At 38.4% G+C, this 10,000-nt stretch overlaps 1 protein-coding gene across 1 annotated transcript in view; it reads right to left on the bottom strand.

Moving 5' to 3' along the window:
* Nucleotides 1–10,000, bottom strand: part of LOC127001717 (homeobox protein unc-4 homolog) — a 37,622-nt gene that overhangs the window by 26,772 nt on the left and 850 nt on the right. The window lies entirely within an intron of this gene.

Below are 10,000 nucleotides of genomic sequence, written 5' to 3'. Positions count from 1 at the left end.
TTGTCTTATTTTCTTGTTCTTGTCGTTGTTGTTTTTGTCTTGTTCGTCTTGTTCTTGTACTTCTTCTTGTTGTTCTTTTTTTTTTCTTGTTCTCTTCTTCGTCTCATCATTGTTACTGCCATCATCATCATCATCATCATCATTATTATTTCTTCATTGACTTCTTCCTCCTCTTTTTTCCGCCGCTGATGATTTGAAATTTCTGTTGATTCGGTAAAAGGCGTATATTAATCTATTTTTTTTTTTTTTTTAGTTTTTGGAGCACTGATGGAGTTTGATTCTCCTTCACAGCCTTATTGTCGATGAAATATGCGTTGAATCCTTTTTTTCCGCCACTAAACCCTTATCGGTATCTCTAAAATCTCTTCTCTTTGCATTTAATCTTTTTTTAGTATAGATGGAGTTTGATTCTCCTTCACAGCCTTATTGTCGATGAAATATGCGTTGAATCCTTTTTTTCCGCCGCTAAACCCTTATCGGTACCTCTAACTCCTCTTCTCTTGGTATCTAATCCTTTTCTTGGGGTAGAGATGGAGTTTGATTCCCTTTTTGTCATTTATATATATATGTTGAATCCTTTTTTCCGGCCGCTAAACCCTTATCGGTACCTCTAACTCCCCTTCTCTTGGTATCTAATCCTTTTCTTGGGGTAGAGATGGAGTTTGATTCCCTTTTTGTCATTGATATATATGTTGAATCCTTTTTTCCGGCCGCTAAACCCTTATCGGTACCTCTAACTCCCCTTCTCTTGGTATCTAATCCTTTTCTTGGGGTAGAGATGGAGTTTGATTCCCTTTTTGTCATTGATATATATGTTGTATCCTTTTTCCGGCGCTAAACCCTTATCGGTACCTCTAACTCCCCTTCTCTTGGTATCTAATCCTTTTCTTGGGGTAGAGATGGAGTTTGATTCCCTTTTTGTCATTGATATATATGTTGAATCCTTTTTTCCGGCCGCTAAACCCTTATCGGTACCTCTAACTCCCCTTCTCTTGGTATCTAATCCTTTTCTTGGGGTATAGATGGAGTTTGATTCTCATTCACAGCGCTTTTGTCGTTGAAGTGGGCGCTGAATCGCTTTTGTCACCCCGAAACCCTTATTGGCATTTCTAAATCGTTTTCTCTTTGCATCTAATCCTTTCCTTGGAGTATGGGTGGAGTTTGATTCCCTTCCATGGCGGTGAAATAAGCGCCGAATGCTATATTTTAGTTAACATGGCGGAATATCAGGTTTAACTTATCAAATAACATCTTTTTCTTCTTTTCGTTATTTTCTAAGCTATTTTCTTATCGGCAATAGATGGAGCAGTGTGTATTTGTCATAGTTTAAGATAGTCTGTGTTTTACGATCTTATTCTGGTTAGTTGATCGGAATATCGGGTTTAACTTCACAAATATTTAATCTCTTTCTTCTTTTCGTTATTTTCTAAGCTAATTTCTTATCGGCAATAGATGGAGGAGTGTGTATTATATGCCAATGTTTAAGATAGTCTGTGTTTTACGATTTTATCCTGGTTAGTTTATCGGAATATCGGGTTTAACTTCACAAATATTTAATCTCTTTCTTTTTTTCGTTATTTTCTAAGCTATTTTCTTATCGGCAATAGATGGAGGAGTGTGTATTATATGCCAATGTTTAAGATAGTCTGTGTTTTACGATTTTATCCTGGTTAGTTTATCGGAATATCGGGTTTAACTTCACAAATATTTAATCTCTTTCTTCTTTTCGTTATTTTCTAAGCTATTTTTTATTATCGTGCAATAGTTATAGGGAGGTGTAGGTGTATATCCTAGTCGCCGTCGCCTGCTCCCCTGCTATAAAAAGATAAAAAAAAATAAATATAAGTAAAATAATTTGGTAAAAGGTTGGGTTAAATGGGGAATGAGAGAGAGAGAGAGAGAGAGAGAGAGAGAGAGAGAGAGAGAGAGAGAGAGAGTAGGAATATTCGGTTATCCACTCTTATCTATATATCACCTATCTCTCCGCTCTTTCCTTATCACGAAATAGATTAAGATAGGAATACACGTAATTCTATTCTCTTGTGTTTGCGTGGGTGTCAAAATTTTGGGTTAGCGAGTTAGAGAAAGAGAAAAAAGATTAGTTACCCTACCTTTGCATTTTCATCTCCTTCCCTCTCTCTCTCCTCTCCGATGTTTCCTTATAGCTAATAGATTATAAGTTCGTAATATGCGTAACTTAGCTTTCCCTGTATTTGCGTGGGTGTCAGAATTCCAGGTTAGCAAGAGAGGGAGAGAGAAAGAATCAGGTCTCAATCTCTTTCCCTCTCTCTCCTCTCCGCTCTCTCCTTATACCTAATAGATTTTAAGTTAGTCATATCCGTAACTCTACTTTCCTTGTATTTGCGTGGGTGTCAGAATCTCAGGTTAGCAAGAGAGGGAGAGAGAAAGAATCAGGTCTCAATCTCTTTCCCTCTCTCCCCTCTCCGCTCTCTCTTTATACCTAATAGATTATAAGTTCGTAATATGCGTAACTTAGCTTTCCCTGTATTTGCGTGGGTGTCAGAATCTCAGGTTAGCAAGAGAGGGAGAGAGAAAGAATCGGGTCTCAATCTCTACACCTTCATATCTCTTTCCCTCTCTCTCCTCTCCGCTCTCTCCTATAGCCAATAGATTAAAAGTTAATGATATCCGTAACTCTACTTTTCTTGTATTTGCGTGGGTGTCAGAATTCCAGGTTAGCAAGAGAGGGAGAGAGAAAGAATCAGCTCTCAATCTCTAACTCACCTTATCTCTTTCCCTCTCTCTCCTCTCCGCTACTTTCGTATCCCCAATAGGTTAAGTTACTAATATCCTTATAACTTAACATTCCCTTTGTTTGCGTGTGTCAAGAGTTTCAGGTTAGCAAGAGAGGGAGGGATAAAAAGACTGGGTTTGTATATATATTTCTCTCTCTCGTGTTTTCCTTATCGCTAACAGACGGAGTTGTGTGTTTGATATGTTTAATTGCGTCATTATGTGTGGGCGGATGTGTCAAAATATCAGGTTAGCGAGTGAGGGAGAGGAAGATTTGTTACTTTACCTCTGCCTTCCTCTTCCTCCCTCGCTTATCGGCAACAAATGAAGATATCGGTAATACACTTAACTTAACTGTCTTGTGTTTGCGTGGGCGTCAAAATATCGGGTTAGCGAGTGAGGGAGAGGAAGATTTGCTACTCTTCCTCTCTCCCTCTTCCTCCCTCGCTTATCGGCAACAAATGAAGATATCGGTAATACACGTAACTAAGCTGTTCTTGTATTTCCGTGTGTGTCAAATATCGGGTTAGCAAGTGAGGGAGAGAGAGAATCGGTACTCCATCTCTCTACCTCTTCCTCCCTCGCTTATCGGCAACAAATGAAGATATCGGTAAAACACTTAACTGTCTTGTGTTTGCGTGTGTGTCAAAATATCGGGTTAGAAAGTGAAGGAGAGAAAAATATCGGGTTAGGAAGTGAAGGAGAGAGAGAAAGAATCGGTACTCCATCTCTCTCTCTCATTGCCTCTCCCTTCGCCTCCCTTATCGGTAACCTAACTTTCCTTGTATTTCCGTACGTGTCGAAATATCGGGCTAGGAAGTGAAGAGAGAGAAAATCGGTTCTCCATTCATCTCTCCCTCACTCCTTATCTTCCTCTTATCGGCAACAAATGAAGTTATCAGTAATACAGGTAACTTAGATTCATTGCATTTCCGCGGTTGTCAAAATATCGGGTTAGGAAGTGAAGGAGAGAGAGAAAATCGGTACTCCATCCATCCATCTCTCCCTCACTCCCTCTCTTATCGGCAACAAATGAAGTTATCAGTAAAAGCTATCGGTAATATACACATAACTTAGCGATCTTGTGTTTCCGCGGTTGTCAAAATATCGGGTTAGGAAGTGAAGGAGAGAGAGAAAATCGGTATACTCAATCCATCTCTCCTCTTATCGGCAACAAATGAAGCTATCGGTAATACGCATAACTTAGCTATCCTGTGTTTCCGCGGTTGTCAAAATATCGGGTTAGGAAGTGAAGGAGAGAGAGAAAATCGGTATACTCAATCCATCTCTCCTCTTATCGGCAACAAATGAAGCTATCGGTAATACGCATAACTTAGCGATCTTGTGTCTCCGCGGTTGTCAAAATATCGGGTTAGGAAGTGAAGGAGAGAGAGAAAATCGGTATACTCAATCCATCTCTCCTCTTATCGGCAACAAATGAAGCTATCGGTAATACACATAACTTAGCGATCTTGTGTCTCCGCGGTTGTCAAAATATCGGGTTAGGAAGTGAAGGAGAGAGAGAAAATCGGTACGCCATCCATCACTCCCTCACTCCCTGTTATCGGGCGCAGATGACGGTCCAAGTAACACAGAAAACCTCACCCCTCGTGTTGTCTCGTCGGGCTGGTCGGCATAAGTGACGTCCGCCGCCTGTTATTAAGCTTATTTATCGCCGACAATATTACCGCTTGCTGCGCTGCCCCGGCCGGAAGTGCTTCTGCTGGGGGCTTCTACCTTCCTGCCCGCTTATATACCCGCGGCGGAACTCGGGCCGCGGGTTGCTGCTGGGGCTTGGGCGGGATTTTGGGTTGAGTTGGGCGGGATTTGGGGGTTAGCTAGGCGAGATGTTGGGATGAATTTGGGATCAGTTCGGCTACATTTGGGGTTGAGTTGGGCGGGATTTTGGGGTAGTTCAGGCTAGATTCTGTTAGTTTTAAGTAGATTGGGATGGTTTCTGTTTTGGGCGAATTTTGGGGTTAGATGGGCGGGAATTTTGGGCTATAATGTGAAGGAGTTATTTTTTTAGGTAGGTTGGGCTGGATTTTGGGGTCAGTTGGGCGGGAATTTTGGGCTATATTGGGAAGGAGTTATTTTTTAGGTAGATTGGGCTGGATTTTGAGTTAGTGGGGCGGAAATTTGGGCTACATTGGGATGGATTTATATTTTTTAGGTAGGTTGGGCTGCATTTTGGGCTATATTAGGAAGGAGTTATTTTTTACGTAGGCTGGGCTGGATTTTGGACTATATTAGGAAGGAGTTATTTTTAGGTAGGTTGGGCTGGATTTTGGGGGTTAGTTGGGCGGGAGTTTTGGACTAGTATAAGTTAGAGTCTGTATTTACATTTAGATAGTTTGGGCTGGACTCTGAATAGTATATGCTGTGTGTTATGTAATGTAGCAATGTTATGTTCACGCAATGCGATATAAGACATAACGTTGATTTTGTGATATGAACGTTTTGCTATGAATGGATGGAACGTTCACGGCTCCTATGCATTGTGTGGACTTATTATTATTATTATTATTATTATTATTATTATTATTATTATTATTACAGCAAAGGACACGGCTCAAGGGCAACAAAAAGAGTGCAAAAAAAAAAAAGCTCGCTACTCACCGCTCCCATAATAGACAAAACTTAAGCTCACCGCTCACATATTAGACAAAAGTAAAGAGTGCAGCCAAAAGAGAGGTCAATTTCGGGTGGAGAGGCGTCTTGATACACCCCTGACACACTGTTGTTATTGTTATTATCTGTCATTACTTACCGGAAATCAGTGGAGCATTATTAGCGGTGAAGGAATACAAGGAAATTTCTTTTATTACCCCACCAAAAAATCCCTAGATATTACACTCACACAAAATGATCCGTGTAAATATTAGCAAGGCGGTAATATTGCGTTAGACCGAACTTTATTTATCCTCACAAGACGGCGCAATAAAAAGCAAAACAAAACCCAATTCGGAATGCAGTTTGTGGAATACAGGAAAGGGGGAAACCATTTAGAGGCTGCCTTTGTATTTCGAGTTTGTAAAGGGTGACGTTTGTTAGTTAGTAAGTTAGTTAGTCGGTTAGTAAGTTAGGTCAGTAAGGGAGAGCTTGGTACACGGCACATATCTTTGTCTACTGGACTGGAGGACAAGAAGTGAAGTTTGTGGGATACAGGAAAGGCGGAGAACCGTTTATAGAAGCTGCTGTTGTATTTTGAGTCTAAAGAGTGACGTTTGATAGTTAGTTATATAGAAAATTAGGTCTTTTAGTTAGGGAGAGCTTATGGTACACGGCACATATCTTTGTCTACTGAATTGGAGGTGAAGTGAAGTTTGTAGGATACAGGAAAGGCGGAGAACCGTTTATAAGATATCGTTGTTTTTGTGTATATGTAAAGAGTGACGTTTGATAGTTAGTTATATAGAAAATGAGGTCTTTTAGTTAGGGAGAGCTTATGGTACACGGCCCATATCTTTGTCTACTGAATAGGAGGACAAGAAGTGAAGTTTGTGGGATACAGAAAAGGCGGAGAACCGTTTATAGAAACTGCCGTTGTATTTTGAGTTTGTAAAGAGTGACGTCTGATAGTTAGTTAGTTAGTGCATTAGGTGCGCTAAATAATGTAGTAACGTAATATATGCTATGCGATATAAGGTATAGTGTTCATTATGTTATGTGAGGGTTTTGTTGGACGGCGTGAAATTGTAAATACGGGAACTTCAAATTAAAATCATTGTCACTTAGTTTATTAGTCAAGGTAATTAGGCACTTCCTTATTACGTCATGCACGGATATTAAATTATTTCCATTATACATATTACGAGAAAATGATAATGATAGCTAATAAAAATCACAGTCAATTCATTAGTCAGTCAATTAGTCACCTCCTTATCATAATATCATGCACATATATTGAATTATTTCCATCCACGATAAATTTTATGGATTTTTTTGTAATCTAATTAGAAAAAAATTATAATGATTGAAAAAAAAATCAGTCAATTCATTAGTCAGTCAATTAGTCACCTCCTCATCATTACATCATGCACATATATTAAATTATTTCTATCACACATATTAGAAAAAAATTATAATGATTGAAAAAAAATCACAGTCAATTCATTAGTCAGTCAATTAGTCACTTCCTTATCATTATATCATGCACATATATTGAATTATTTCCATCACACATATTAGAAAAAAATTATAATGATTGAAAAAAAAATCAGTCAATTCATTAGTCAGTCAATTAGTCACTTCCTTATTACGCCATGCACGGATATTAAATTATTTCCGACATATCAATTAGAAAAAAATTAATTTGATAATAACAAAAATATCGCGGTACATAATAATATCAGTTCCCCATTAGTTAGTGAGTTCTTTCATAAGGAGTATAATTTTTTAAAGTAATATTTCTCGACCGCAATACTCGCTCTAATGAAGTAGGTGAAAATGACCGCGTTGTACTCCGATATTCGCTATAACGCACAAATATTACATCGCTATTATTCCCAAATATTCGTTAAAATGAAGTTCTTGGATATACGAAATACAGCATAGTGTTAAAAATTCGATATAAGGAAGTTGAATATATTAGCGTCGTATTCAGATATTCGCTATAGTGAAGTTTGAATATTACAACGGGATGCTTAAGATATTATCCGGTACAGTGAAGTTTGGGATAGTTTGGCTTTGTCCACGGATATTCGCTTTACAGAAGTTACGTTAATATTACAAAGTGGTGCTCAGATATTTACAACGAAGTGGATGTGATAATACTGTCCGTTGCTTGTGTATTGCTTCTTGTGTATTTGATTTTCAGTGTAATATTTTTAAGGTTAATATCGAGAGCAAAATATTAGCTATAGCGTTTTGTTCGAATATTTACAGCGAAGTAGATGAGGTAATATCGCTCGAGGTTTGTGTATTGCTTCTTGTGTATTTGATTTTCAGTGTAATATTTTTTTAGGTAATATTCTGAGAGCAAAATATTAGCTACAGCGTATTGTTCGAATATTTACAGCGAGGTAGATGAGGTAATATCGCTCGTAGCTTGTCTATTACTGTGTGTGTGTGTGTGTGTGTGTGTGTGTGATCTGGTGTAATATTTGTAAAGTAATATCAGGAAAGAAAATTTTTAGCTGCAGCGTTTTGTTCGAATATTTACAGCGAAGTAGATGAGGTAATATCGCTCGTAGCTTGTCTATCACTGTTTGTCTATTACTGTTTGAGTGTAATATTTGCAAAGTAATATTCGGGAAGCAAAATATTAGCTACAGCGTTTTGTTCGAATATTAACAGCGAAGTGGAGGTGATAATATCGTTCTTGGCGTGTGTATTACCGTTTATCTATCTTATCTTTCGCGTAATATTTTTAAGGTAATATCGGGGAAGATGAATATTACCCACAGCGTCATGTTCAAATATTTACAGCGATTTGAATGTGTATTACAGTTAGCGTCTCGTGTATTACTGATATTTCCACGATAAAAGTAATATTTTTTAATGATACATGTAATATTTATTGATAATGGAAGTAGTATATTTTTATGGTGCAGGTAATATTTTTTTTTGTAATCTAATTAGTGTTTTTTTATATATGTAAGATTTGTCCGCGTAATATCTTAATGACAGTAATAATTTTGGATGAGCGAGGTAATAGTTTTGAAGATAATAAAGATAATATCGTGTTTTTTTATGAGAACCAACATTTTCACGCTACGGGTAATATTATTATGATAGAAGTAATAAATATTTGATGATCGGAATAATATTTTCGACAATAACATAAGCAATATTTTTTGAAGACACGGTTAATAGTTTTTTTTGACGTTAGATGTAATATTTATCTGCATGTAATCTTTCTATATATGATGATCCGTGTAATATCGGCGACTTTAAATATTACTGCGCTATTCTCAAATATTCCCAGCCAATAAGGTGTAATAATATAAAATTGTCGGCATTGGTAATATCGGCTGCTAGCGGAAGAAGTAATATTTGTGAGAGTAATATTCGTAACGCTATGCTCTTACTCTAAACAAGTTCCTCTTAGTAATATCAACGGCGCGGGTAATATCGTCATGCCTCCTAGTATTTCCCAGGCAATATTTGGTTAATCTGACAATATTTACCGTGAAGTAATGTAATATCCTTCACGTTTTGCCGAATATTACCTGTTTCTTGGAGTAATATTTTCAAGGAGTAATATCTAGTGACTCAAAATATTACAACGCTATCCTTGAGTATTCCTAGTGATGTGGATGCAATATCGTTCATGTCTTACAAAATATTACCTGTTTCTTGGAGTAATATTTTCAAGGAGTAATATCTAATGACTGAGAATATTACAACGCTGTTCGTAAGTATTTCCTAGCGATGTGGATGCAATATCGTTCACGTCTTATAAAATATTACCTGATGCTTGGGGTAATATTTTCAAGGGGTAATATTAAGCGGTTCAGAATACTGCAACGCGGTTCTTAACTATTCCTCAAGGTGTGGGTGTAATATCGCTCTCTCTCTCGAAAAGGTAATATTGTTAGTATCGGGGGGTTTTCCCAGTGTAATATCGGAAAAGGGAAATATTAATTGGTTGGGTGGAAATACAGGGTGATAGTGTGTGTGTGTGTGTGTGTGTGTGTGTGTGTGTGTGTGTAATAAATTAGGAAGTTGTTAATATATTTCCGGAAGTATGTTTTTTTTCATATTTATTAATCAATTTATTATTTTTATTATTATTATTAGTTTTATTAATTGTATTGGCAAATTTATCCTCCTTTTTCTTTATATTCACAGAATGTTCTAATTTTTCATTCATTCTTTTTCCTCTCGTTCACTTCCTCCACCACCCTCTCCCTCAACTATTCTCCCTCTGTTCGCCTCACCCCATCGCCGTGCTCCGCCTCCTCCGACGAACCAGACGAAAAATAATTCAAGATGATTTTATTTGGTGTGGTATATTTTTTTTCGGCCACCAGTGCGAGGCGAAGCTCAGGCCAGCGCGTGGACCAGACAGACATTCGTGCGTCAGACTTGTAACTCCGCGCCGCGCCACCCCGGCCTGGCGACACAATGCCATCACTCGCGGCGCTAAATTGTCGTGGCGGCGCGGCAGTAAACACGGACAGGTATTGGGGTGACGCCATTAATTAGACACGGCGGCGAGGCGGCGGCCCGCCACGCCCGCCGCGGCAGGAACGGCTGAGGCAGGCGCGGCGCGGCGCGGCGCACAGACACAGACAGGAGC

Source organism: Eriocheir sinensis, chromosome 21 (assembly GCF_024679095.1).
Source record: "Eriocheir sinensis breed Jianghai 21 chromosome 21, ASM2467909v1, whole genome shotgun sequence".
Lineage (NCBI taxonomy): Eukaryota > Metazoa > Arthropoda > Malacostraca > Decapoda > Varunidae > Eriocheir > Eriocheir sinensis.
The sequence above is the reverse complement of the archived record's forward strand: the minus strand, read 5'-3'. Positions and strand labels throughout refer to the sequence as shown.